Source organism: Thermobia domestica, chromosome 2, assembly GCF_964235325.1.
Source record: "Thermobia domestica chromosome 2, izTheDome1.hap1.1, whole genome shotgun sequence".
Lineage (NCBI taxonomy): Eukaryota > Metazoa > Arthropoda > Insecta > Zygentoma > Lepismatidae > Thermobia > Thermobia domestica.
The window spans coordinates 15,589,861-15,602,001 of record NC_137455.1 but is presented as its reverse complement, the minus strand read 5'-3'; positions in this window follow the sequence as shown (position 1 = coordinate 15,602,001).

Genomic DNA, 12,141 nt, shown 5'->3' with positions numbered 1-12,141 from the left:
GTTAGCTAAGGATAGAAGTCAGTGGAGAGCTTTTGTGAACGCGGCACTGAACTTCCGGGTTCCATAGGCCATAGAGTTAGTTAGTTAGTTAGTTAGTTGGTTATGTCTGACCAGAACTTATCTATAACCAGTTAATTATTTACAAAACGCGAATTTGCTAATGTAGATATTATTCATTAAAAAAAGAAAAAGTATCTGTGAAAACTTGTCCTTACAAGTTCTAGTGACGGATACACGTATTGTAACCTTCCGTATAAGATAACTTTTCTCGTTCACCCTATCTGCCATATAAGAGGCCTCTCTTCACATTTTAAACGTCTCAGTCTTATTAGTCGTAAACAAATCAGTGACGAGTACATTTTAGAAACTTCTGTAATTAGGTAACTTTTCTTGTTCCATGTGAGAGACTTCTCTTACCATTTTAAACGTTTTAGTGTTGTTAGTTGTACAACAATCAGAGAAAAATACATATTGTAAACTTCCATGTTAGTTAACTCTTTTCGTTTACCCGTATTTTTCGTCTCTCTCATCATAGATATCGCGTAAAAGTATGACTTCTTTTCCGACCAATTATGATAAATTCTCCATTATGCATTTGATGAATACCCGAATCATATATTTTTGCTTAGTTATAAGTTAGTAGGTGCATATTACTGGATGAGGTTAAATCATTCGCTACTCTCCATCCTTCGTCGTTTTTAAACCAAAACAATGTTAGCTGGAAGGTTTATATTAGAAGAAAGTTTTAAATAATGTAATAGATTTGAGAAAATTGAAACACATTATAATCTGGCAAGGTCTCCCATCAAGGGGGGCAAGGTGGGGTGCTCGCCCTCCCTATAAGAAATTGTACTTCAGAATATCGAAAACTCAATAGAATTTTTACATTAGTTACAGCAAAATTTGAAACTATATTTGAAACGTCGCTTATACTTGCCCCCCCTTGGAAACAACAACATGGGCGCCCTTGGAATTTGGTACAAAAATAATGCAACAATCGTCATCGATTTTTCTTTAACTAAAACAGTCTTTAATAGCATTGTCAATGTTTGGTGCTTTCAGTAACCAAACGGCAAACAAATTTGTAAAAGATCTTGGAAAGATAAAAGCAGTTCATAAAACCTTTTACAATTGGGTACGATATATAAAGGTAAAAACAGATCCCTAGGAAAAGAGTATTATCTCTCAAAACTAGACTGAAGATCCTTAGGCAGTCCTGAACATTATCAGACGGCTGAGTATCGCGGACATTTTAGAACACTATATCGCATACGTAGCTGAATGATGCATTCCTCAACATACCTGCAGTTACATTTACTACCACGTACTAAATAGCAGTGTATGAGATGAGTATGTCCGTGTCCGATATCACGATCTGCAAGAATTCCAAATTTACTTCATTTGTATGACTAACCAGTACGGGACGACGTGTGCCAGTTATGTAAGAAGATTTTATAGAATGGAACTTATTTTAGTTGACCTGATTCCAAACCTGTCAGTAAGACCACATCTAATGGGAAAAAGTGGCTACAGAGGATTTAGCAGGAGAGAAAGTGCTCCAGTGCACATTGGCGTCTCTGGCATGTAAAATTTGGGGGGGACATCAAAGGAAATGATCTAACTGCTAGTATCTCAGCGGAATTTTAGATCATGTCACTTCAAAATATTGGGGGGGACGCGTCCCCCCCGTCCCCCCCGCCAGAGACGCCCATGCCAGTGCAACGTCTGTCAATACGATGTGCTTGTCTGCTGCTTTCGCAAGCTTGTTTCCCCAAATGTCGGTAAGTCCATGCACCCTGTAGATCAGTGGCGGCGTTTGGACGTTAAAAGTGGGGGGGCAAGACATGATCTGAATATTTGCATATAAATGTTAGTTTTCCTGCTTGTTTCTAATATTTTCTTTGACGAAAGGTGTATAACTAATAGGATACTATCTTTTTCAGTTAAAATACCGTATATAATATTTCATATTTTATTAAATAAATTGACAAGAGCAACGCCAGTAGGTAGTATTCCTTTGTACTCTTAAACAACGAAAGTGTAAGAAGAGATTTGATTCCTTGCTCATGAATATCTTAAAATTCTGTCTGGAACATTGTGTGATTAGATTATTGAATAACAAATTTGCAAAGCAAATAAATGGAAAGGATAATATTAATCATAGTAATAAATAATGATTAGGGGCACGAGTTTTTCGCACTAAGAATTTGAAAATTTCGCGTTTCGTTTCTCATATTTCGCGTTTTGTCGCATTTTCCAAATAACTTCTGCATTTTTTAGCTCTTGTGAAAAAGATATTCCCGACATTTTTATAATTGTTCCTTCTATTCATAGATCACTACAGAAATAAACCATTAATAACCTAAAAAAAAAAATACACTGAATATTGCACTTGACATTGTAAATTTCACTTATAGAAAATTATATTTTTTTAAAATCAAATGAAAGAAAATCAATAACTAAACTTACTATGAGTAGGAAAATTTTGCTGTTTTATGAAACACATAAGGACAAATTACATTTAAGCATTAAACATAAGCATGTTACACATTTCCACATTTTCCTTCATTGTTGTAAGTTTGCCACTTATCACCAGTCCATACTTGGGGAAAGAAAACTCTCACAATTGGCATTGCTTTTTGGAAGCCACACATATGTAAGTGGCGTTTACAACAAACTTCAAACAATCATCACTTCAGAACTTTCGTCCATTCAAAATATTCATTACACTGTACTTTCCAGACGAATCACTTGTCAAGAGTTCATAGGGTACTTTGTAAAACTCCAAATGCAAAACTCCAATACTTCATAATCAGATGCTTTCATTTTTTTAAATGAAGGCCAAGCTTTAAAAAAAACTTCCTTAACTCAACAACGTTTGGTTCACTACCACATGCAATTACAGAAGGATCAAATAGCTTTCCCAAAGCATCAAATATTTCTTTAGTTTAGGAGTCTTCTCTTTGCGAAGAAAACTTCAAGGATGATCTTTATGCACATTTTTTAAAAGTCACATACAACATTAGCCTCTTTTCACTTCGTAACAAACGTAAGTGTGCTTTAGTTTTTCCACCAAAGAGGCCCTGCAACATGTTCTCTATCCGAATTACCCAAAATGCACGTTCTATCGTTCCGACAGCGGAAAAGTGGCGTTTCCAAATTAATGAAAAAGTATGTTTAAAATTTCGCATTAAATCGCGAAATTTCGCGTTTTATCGCGCAACAGAAAACAATGAAAATACACCAGAATATCACAAACCGTCAAGAAACTGAAAATTACTTAATTCTGACGCATTTCATTTTGTCGCGCAATGCAAAAAACTCGTGCCTCTAATAATGATGTTTGTTTTGCAAAAGTAATATTGAAACAGGGATTAATGAACAACTTAATTTTTAATTCCACACATGCTATTAAATGTATATTATTACTCTTAGAAAATGAAAGACAGTAAATACTACAAGCATATGCTACGACATTTAAAGAAATATTTGCTTTTGCAACTTCCCGAAACATATTCTTCACCATTAGGTGCAGTTTTAACTTTCTTGGAGCACATCAAAACACAACAATACTCAGAATCACTCCATACTCCAGTTATACAAAATAACACTAAAACCTAGAATTATGTTGAATTTACTAAATCTTATTGTATATACACTCGTTCAGCTCTAACATACCACTTCATTTATACATTACACTACAAAGCAATGGAAAAGGTAGTAGTTGTTTCTTATTACGCTTTTCCCCCCTTACTTTAGAAAGAAAAGACATTTTAGGAACTGTCAATTTTTGTGCAATTAAAAAATAACTTGTGAAAGACTTTTTTCTTTTGCGAAATGCTCTCTGAATTAGTTTCAAAGCGGCTGACTAATATATTGAGCCCTTGTAAGAAGTGAAAGTATGTTGAAATTGTTGTGCTCCAATATGTTAATTTTGGGGTTATTTTCTGTGGCAATTAAAACGCAATTCCTGTAGTTTTCTTTACTCCACGGGAAGACAATCAATACCTACTCACGGAACGGCAAATATATGGCCCCACCTTTTCTATGAACCAGTAAAACATACAAAAACTTTACATTTCTAAATGAAACTATATTCATTAATGGGTTACTTCAAAAAAGTGGGGGGGCAACTGCCCCCCTTTGCCCCCCCTAATCGCCGCCCATGCTGTAGATAACACAGTTCTGTGGTATACCTAATACACGATTATCTTACCAACTGGAGCGGACCTTATATAGCTGGGAATCTTTAAGGTAAAATTAGTATGTAAATATTAAGCTAATATTGTTTGTTGTTATTGTTGTCGAAGAGATATGTGCGAGATCAACATGAGGGAATAAAAGAATATACTTAATTCAAATGTTATGACTAAATGAATATACTTCTTATATTCTTTCTCGCCGGCAACCCTGCTGCCGCCAAGTGAACTTTGTGGTGGACAAACACAGTGTGCGTGGGTTTTCTCGGGGTTCTCCCGTTTCCTCCCACTTCCTTCATTCCACCATTTCATTCATTACTCATCATCACCGTCTCCCTTAGCCTAACCGGCATAACCGTGGGACGTAAAACTCAAAAATTTCATTTCATTTTTTTTCTTTCTCGCCGGTGGACTTGTTCAATGTATAATGTAAAAACTTTCATAGGTAAATTAAAAAGAAAAGTGTCAATCTGTTTGCCAAGCCTCTATGTAAATCAAAGTAAAATTCCATTTTTATCAATAAAAATACCATATTTTCTTTAAATTTACTGTAAATTTGTAAAAAAAAAAAGAAAAAGAAAAGAAAAGAAAAAACAGCAAATTTTGTAATTAAGTTTAAGGAAATGTATATCAACTTACAAAATGAAGGATAAATAATTTTACATTGATATTTGATAATTTAAACTACAAATGATTTCAGATGAGAAGCGGCATGGCCTTGAGTTGGCTTTACGCGGCGTCCAATTGGCTTTGAGCGGTGTTGACAATTCGCGACAAGCAGTTCTGCACGCTGACTTCTCGCGCTACTGCGAATCTTGACAATAGCAGAGGCGCTTATTAGAAATATTGTATTAGCACATTAACTGTTCACTTTACGAAGTAGAGAAAAGAATTACGAACACATACGTGAAAACTACATCTTTTTATGACAACTGGTTGTCATGATACACGCTTTGAAAGGTTTCCATATAAAACAATTAGTAAAACGAGCGTTGAGTCCCGTCTAATTTCCAGTGGATTTTTCTTCGATTTGGAAATGGAACTCAACTTTTATTAAAGGATAATCAGGGGTGTAACCAACAGGTTGTTCTAGGGGAACATTACTTTCAGGGGGAGGAAAGCTTTTCACACATTAAAAACAGAACAAATGACCTCTTTCAGAATATGAAAGCATTTTAACTCACCATGTATACTATACACATATTATGTTTTCTCGATGCTACCTTAACAAAAGACGGATCTTGACAGTACTGAAGTTGAAAAGCGGATTGTAAGAGATAAATCAATAAGCTATTCATAAGAAAACAAATGCTGTTTCTAGCAGTCTGTTTATCCGACTTTGTGTTTATGTAGGTTAAAATACTAAAAGGAAAAAACTCGAAAAAATATCAACTCAGATATTATTATGCAATAATATAGTAGTGAGAGATCCTGGGGGAACTAAGGGAGCCAGGGCCCCTCATTTTATTTGTAAATGTGCAATATTAGGCACAATTTGAACGCAGTTTGTCGTAAAATCATCATATATGCTTTCTGCATCTGAATGCACCCCCCCCCCCAATTTACAGAGAAATCAGCGTCCTTGTAATTAGGTACAGAAACTGTATTGATTATGTTTTCTTTTTTCTTTTTTTAAAAATCTTATTTTATTATAAACGTTCCTAATTTGCATTAACTATTAAATAAGTTTACTAAACATATACTAGATGAACCTCATTTCAGGGCTGGAAATAGTTTGGAAAGTCAAGGCCCTCTTGGGGCCGCGGTGGCTCAGTGGTGGACCTCTGGTGCTTGGGGTCCCGGGTTCGATCCCAGCCCCCGCCAAGTGAACTTTGTGGTGGACAAACACCGTGTGCGTGGGTTTTCTCGGGGTTCTCCCGTTTCCTCCCACTTTCTTCATTCCACCATTTCATTCATTACTCATCATCACCGTCTCCTTTAGCCTAACCGGCATAACCGTGGGACGTAAAACTTAAAGATTTCATTTCATTTTCAATGCCCTCTTTTCCCCCGTTTCTACACCCTTGAGAATAGTAAGCGATCGAATTAAATAACACGCCTCTGCAATTTGATTCATATATATATATATATATATATATATATATATATATATATATATATATATATATATATATATATATATATATTCGATTCCCGGCGGGAGCTCATGTGGAAGAACAGAAGGTATGGGACATTCGTAATATTGTTTTGAAATTGTCTTCATGCAAGATTCTTCCTTATTCGACAGAAGAAACGCAGTATGATTTTTTTTTCTTCGTTTCAATACCTTACGTATGTGTGGCCAATTACGTATTCCTTCTTTACTCCTCTAGCAGGGATGCAGAAGCACCAGGCGTCTGAGTGGTGTCATAAATTATTGTAACCCAAAACAAACTCGACCATATCGTGTTGCTTACGAATCAGATGGATTGTTGTTGTGAGACCTACATCAAGTATAAGTGTATGTTATTATAGGAACAGACATGGAAGCAAAGGAGCTGATTGTGTGTGTTGGAACGCAACTTTTCTTCTAGCATAAACAGAATTCATCAATGTCTAGGTTGCTTTCTTTCGTGGTAGTTCATTTGTTCTCCAAAATTATAGTTGACAATGTCTTTAAGGAAACCGAGTACAAGTGCGGAATTTTCTTTAAAAAAAAAAAAAAGTGCTACGAAGTGAAGCTCGAAGAATTATTTTTTGTGTTTACAATTTTTGGAACTCATAATAAAAAAATTACAAGAGTCAGATTCAGACAATGGCGAAATATTAATTGACATAGACGATAGTGAAAGTAGTGTTGAAGACGAACGTTTAGCAGTTCCACTGGAATAAGTTAATAGGTAGGTTATTCAGTTGCTATATATACTTCTAGGATACACAGCCAAAATCTTTGAGTTTGCTGGAATAGTATATTTACATTGTGAATAATGTTGCCAATGTATGTGTAATAATCTCAACTAGAGGAAGAGCGAGAAGGGAAAGGGGAGTCCGAAATCCGGCAACACCGCGCGGAATATCGCACAGCATTGGCTACTGCCCGTGATGCTTTACATCTGAAAAACACAATACAGATTTTTTCCAGTGTATGCTAATATAACTTTTTTTTTTCAATAGCACTTCAAAATCACACGTTCATCCAAATTTCTGTCTGGAACTCATGCTCAAAGAATAATTTTTTATAATATAAAGGGAAGCTGGAAATTGAAATAAAGTAACAAATAAATTAAATATATTTTATTCAATGATATACAGTACACATAATATAGCTGGTCACAAGTAAACATACATATGTAGTCGTCGTTATATATTATTACTGTACGCTCTAATAAGGGAAATGGAGATTTTAAATTTAAGAATAAACCTAAAGCATTTTTAAATTTATTTAATATAAGAGATAACAAAATTAAATATAATTAATAAAAATAGAAACTACGAAGAGGTTCCATGTTCACTCTGTCCTTACGCAAGTTCACGGTGTAGCTGAACTGTCACAGCAAGTAATATGTTGGATATACCCACACCAAGAACTGACCTTCGCCTTATTTTCATTCGCATTGAACTCACGGTGTGAGGGCCAATTGAACACAGACCTTCAGAGAAAGCGACAGAACTTTCTTGGTTACCTTTATACTTAATGTCTAATTAATTCTATACGAGTTTCCACTTTCACTTTCACTCCTAACTACTGCAGATATACTAATCTCTACCCTAAACCTACTACGTAGCTAAACTATTCTACTTCTATGAATACACTATTCCTCTAACTACTTTAAGCAGACTATATCTATGAACTACTATTACTCCTACGAGATGTAATAAATACCTACAAGTAGACTTCACCATTTCACCGTTGCGTTAGCAAAAGGAAACAACTACTGTCCTAATGTACGGTTGAATATAAGACACTGACAAAAATTTTAGCTGCTAATGAGCACTAGAAATAGAAAACGAAATAGAAACATGAATGTGGGAAAGCCATCTACAATATAATTTGATAGTTGCAAGACCGATATTTTTTTCGAAATACCTGTAGATGGAGGAACAATAGTTATGACTTCAACTATGTAAATCGATTTAGGAAGGATGTTTATATGGCATTCCGGATCATGACCGCCATCTTGAAATCCGCCATATTGGATTAACGTCAACTTTTTCAAATGGAAAGAGGGCCATGTGAGGTATCAAACAACAATGATTTTTTCCACCCAATCACATACACTAGTTAGTTTGTCCATATCTAGAACGGTTTACAACTTACAGTTCCCTGAATGTTGAAAAATTCGTTGTTTGTAGCAGATAACAGATAACTACAGTGACAATGAACATAGCTCCAGAGACAGCATTCTTACAGAAAAAATTACGGCAATGCAAGAAATGAAAGTCCTCAGCATTCATAAAGTGGTTCTGACCTCGCCACTTCGTGTGTGCTTTTGTACACTCAAACTGAAACTATAAGCAGTATGGGCAGCACGATGAAGATTGGTTGCCAAAGGCATTTCTGGTCGTAGCAGCTACGGTATAAGGTAGGAGCTTACGTGCATCGTGTACCATTCTACAGCGATAAACTCTTTTGAAAGGATACAAATGCAGGAAACATTTATTCTCACTGTCACTTCTACCCATGAACTCGGAATTGTTTAAGAAATAGTAATTTCGTTGAAAATGAAATGAAATCTTTGAGTTTTACGTCCCACGGTTATGCCGGTTAGGCTAAAGGAGGCGGTGATGATGAGGAATGAAGGAAATGGTGGAAAGAAGAAAGTGGGAGGAAATGGGAGAACCCCGAGAAAACCCACGCACACGGTGTTTGTCCACCACAAAGTTCACTGTGCGGGGGCTGGGATCGAACCCGGGACCCCAAGAAACAGAGGTGAACGCTCTACTTCTGAGCCACCGCGGCTCTTGAAATAGTTATTTCGTTTATTGCATTGTGCCTGTAATTCTGTGAGGTGCGTGCGTGTGTGTATTAGGGAGAGTGAGTGCAGGCAACAAATATAGACTAAAAACAATATGACATGGCGTTAAATAAGGCAAACATTGCCATATACCTCTTGCAGCAGTTGCAGATATTACGGTTCAAGCACAAAGCAACAAATATATCAGAACAGGAAAGAGCAATCGGAGATGACATAATTGGGTTCCTAGCGGTTGAAGAACTGGAATTCGAAATGGAATACACTCTGGATATTCTAGAGGAGGCACATCATGAGATAAACAATCAAGAAGCTAGTGTGAAAGCGGAAGGGGGTAATTACACAACAGATTCACAAGATGCCGATAGAACACCAAGTTTCCAAGAAACTACGTCAGACGCATTACTTCCATTACCATCGAAACGCAAGAAAGGCGCTTCACTCTCGGTTGAGAAGACGAAACAAATTATTAACTACATGACACAATATCCAAACCACGATAAAAAGACAATATGTAACCGATTTCGCATTAGCGAATGGACCTACGATCGTGTTGTTTAGAAAAAAAATAATAAAGGACTATCACGCGAAGTCAAGCATTCCCTTTTACAGGAGACATTGTACTTGCAATTAATCCACGCGCGTGAAGTAGTTTTCCAAACGGTATCAAACAGTGATCTTCAGCGAATGGCATGCCACGTTGCGCGTGATATTGGGTATGAACAGTTTAAAGCCTCGGAGGTCTGGCTACTGAACTTCAAACGACATTATAATATCGGGCTATGGAAAGTGACAACCTTTAAAACAAGACTTCATCATGAGCGCCAGCCATACCTAAAGCAGACCGCTAAAGACTACGTACAGAGCATCAAACAGACGTTGCCTAATTTTGAGTTTCAATATGTCTGTAATGCTGACCAAAGTGGTTTTCAATTTGAAATGCATCGCCCGAGAACTTTGGATATAAAAGGCAAAAGGAAAATCGAGGTTCTTGCAATAAATGTAAATGCTATGACACATTCCTACAGATTCATGCCTTTAATTAATTTAAAGGGAGAGTTAACTGGTAAGCTGTTCATTGTTCTTCAGGAGAAGAACGGACTAGTGCCTGTAAGATTACAGACTGGATTTAATAGGTTAGTACAGAAATTTGGCAAGATACATGTGACAGCATCAACATCTGATAAAATGGGATTACATGAATTGCGAGAAAGGTATGTGAATTGCTATTGGCCGAACGCAGGGGGGCAGGAATTCATTTATGGTGGATAGCTGAGAATTATTTAATAATGAAGAGGTGCGACGTACAACAGCTCCGACTGGGAAATCAATGGAAGTGCGACAAATTCCAAAAGGTACCACCGGCATATTTCAACCTTTGAATGTATTTTTTTTTTCAGACAATACAAAACATTGGCGTTCCATATGTGATTATGCAATAAAGGACGAAGATTTCTATTCAAAACTGAATGACAGAGGTACTATTGTCACTCCGCATTCCCTTGTGTACAATCAATTTCAGTCTCCTCGCTGATTCAATATGCATTTTGTAAATCAGCATATACTGATGATCCGATCGAATGGTTGTGATATTTGCAACGCTTCATTTTTTATCAGGTGCTCATGGTGCTACGTAAAATTCTCTTTTGACCATTTTATGAATGCTGAGGACTTGCATTTCTTGCATTGCCGTATTTTTTTTCTGTAAGAATGCTATCTCTAAAGCTATATGTTCATTGTCACTACAGTTATCTGTTTTCTGCTACAAACAACGAATTTTTCAACATTCAAAGAACTGTAAGTTATAAACCGTTCTAGATAGTATGGACAAACTAATTAGTGTATGCGATTGGGTGGAAAACATCATTGTTGTTTGATACCTCACATGGTCCTCTTTCCATTTGAAAAATATGACGTCGATCCAATATGGCGGATTTCAAGATGGCGGTCATGATCTGGAATGCCATAAAAGCATCACCCCTAACTCGATTTACATAGTTGAAGTCATAACTATTGTTCCTCCATCTATTTCGAAAAAATATCGGTCTTGCAAGTATCAAATTATATTGTAGATGGCTTTCCCACATTCATGTTTCTATTTCGTTTTCCCATATTTATAGTGCTCATTAGCAGCTAAAATTTTTATCAGTGTCTTATATTCAACCCTATTCATTAGGATAGTAGTTGTTTCCTTTTGCTAACACAACGGCGAAGTGGTGAGGTCTACTTGTTAGTTACAGTGGAACGATACTCACTTGTTACGTCATCAAAATGCATATCGTCGTCTGAGATCAACTTCAGGTATCTCCAATTTTGGCGAATTTAAGTCTTTGATACCATTACAATCAGTATCGAATGGCGCACAACCTGGTTAAGTAGTACATCTATATCACAGCAAATGGTTCTGTTACTCCCTTAAAAGTAATATCGCGTATAATGAGACTAAAACGAGTTTTCAAAGTTTATTTCTCTCTCCTGTAAAATTGGTGAAATGTTACTTACGCGGTATTGAATCTCAGACGACGAATGCTAAAGTGGAGGAATAGGGTTTAAAATGTATGCTAAAAAATGGAGTATTTCACATGTTACGGAGATTAAACTTAGTATATAAACTCATTATTAAAAGTAAGTGAACACTTGCTCCAGCATTTTCTGAAATTCCGCTTTTAAGAGGAAAAATTCTATAATTATTTTCTCAATATGTAATAAAAGATACAGGCCACTCCACTAAATTTTCTTGCTCCAATTTCTTAAAGTATATCATATGCCACAGTCATTGCTTAAACATGAAATACGAACATTACGTTTTGGGGAAATTTCGTTCGAAGGAAATCACCTACATGAACGTTTTGATAAGAAGTGACTAATGGCACCCTCGTATATCAGGGTTATTAATTAAGTATTTGTTTATGAGGTATCAACAAATCACATGAGCTGTATTTAAGGAAATTGTAAAAAAGAAAAAAAAATACTACCTGTTGCAGATATTTTCTTGCGAAATGATTTGAGTATTACAGTGTATGTGTGTG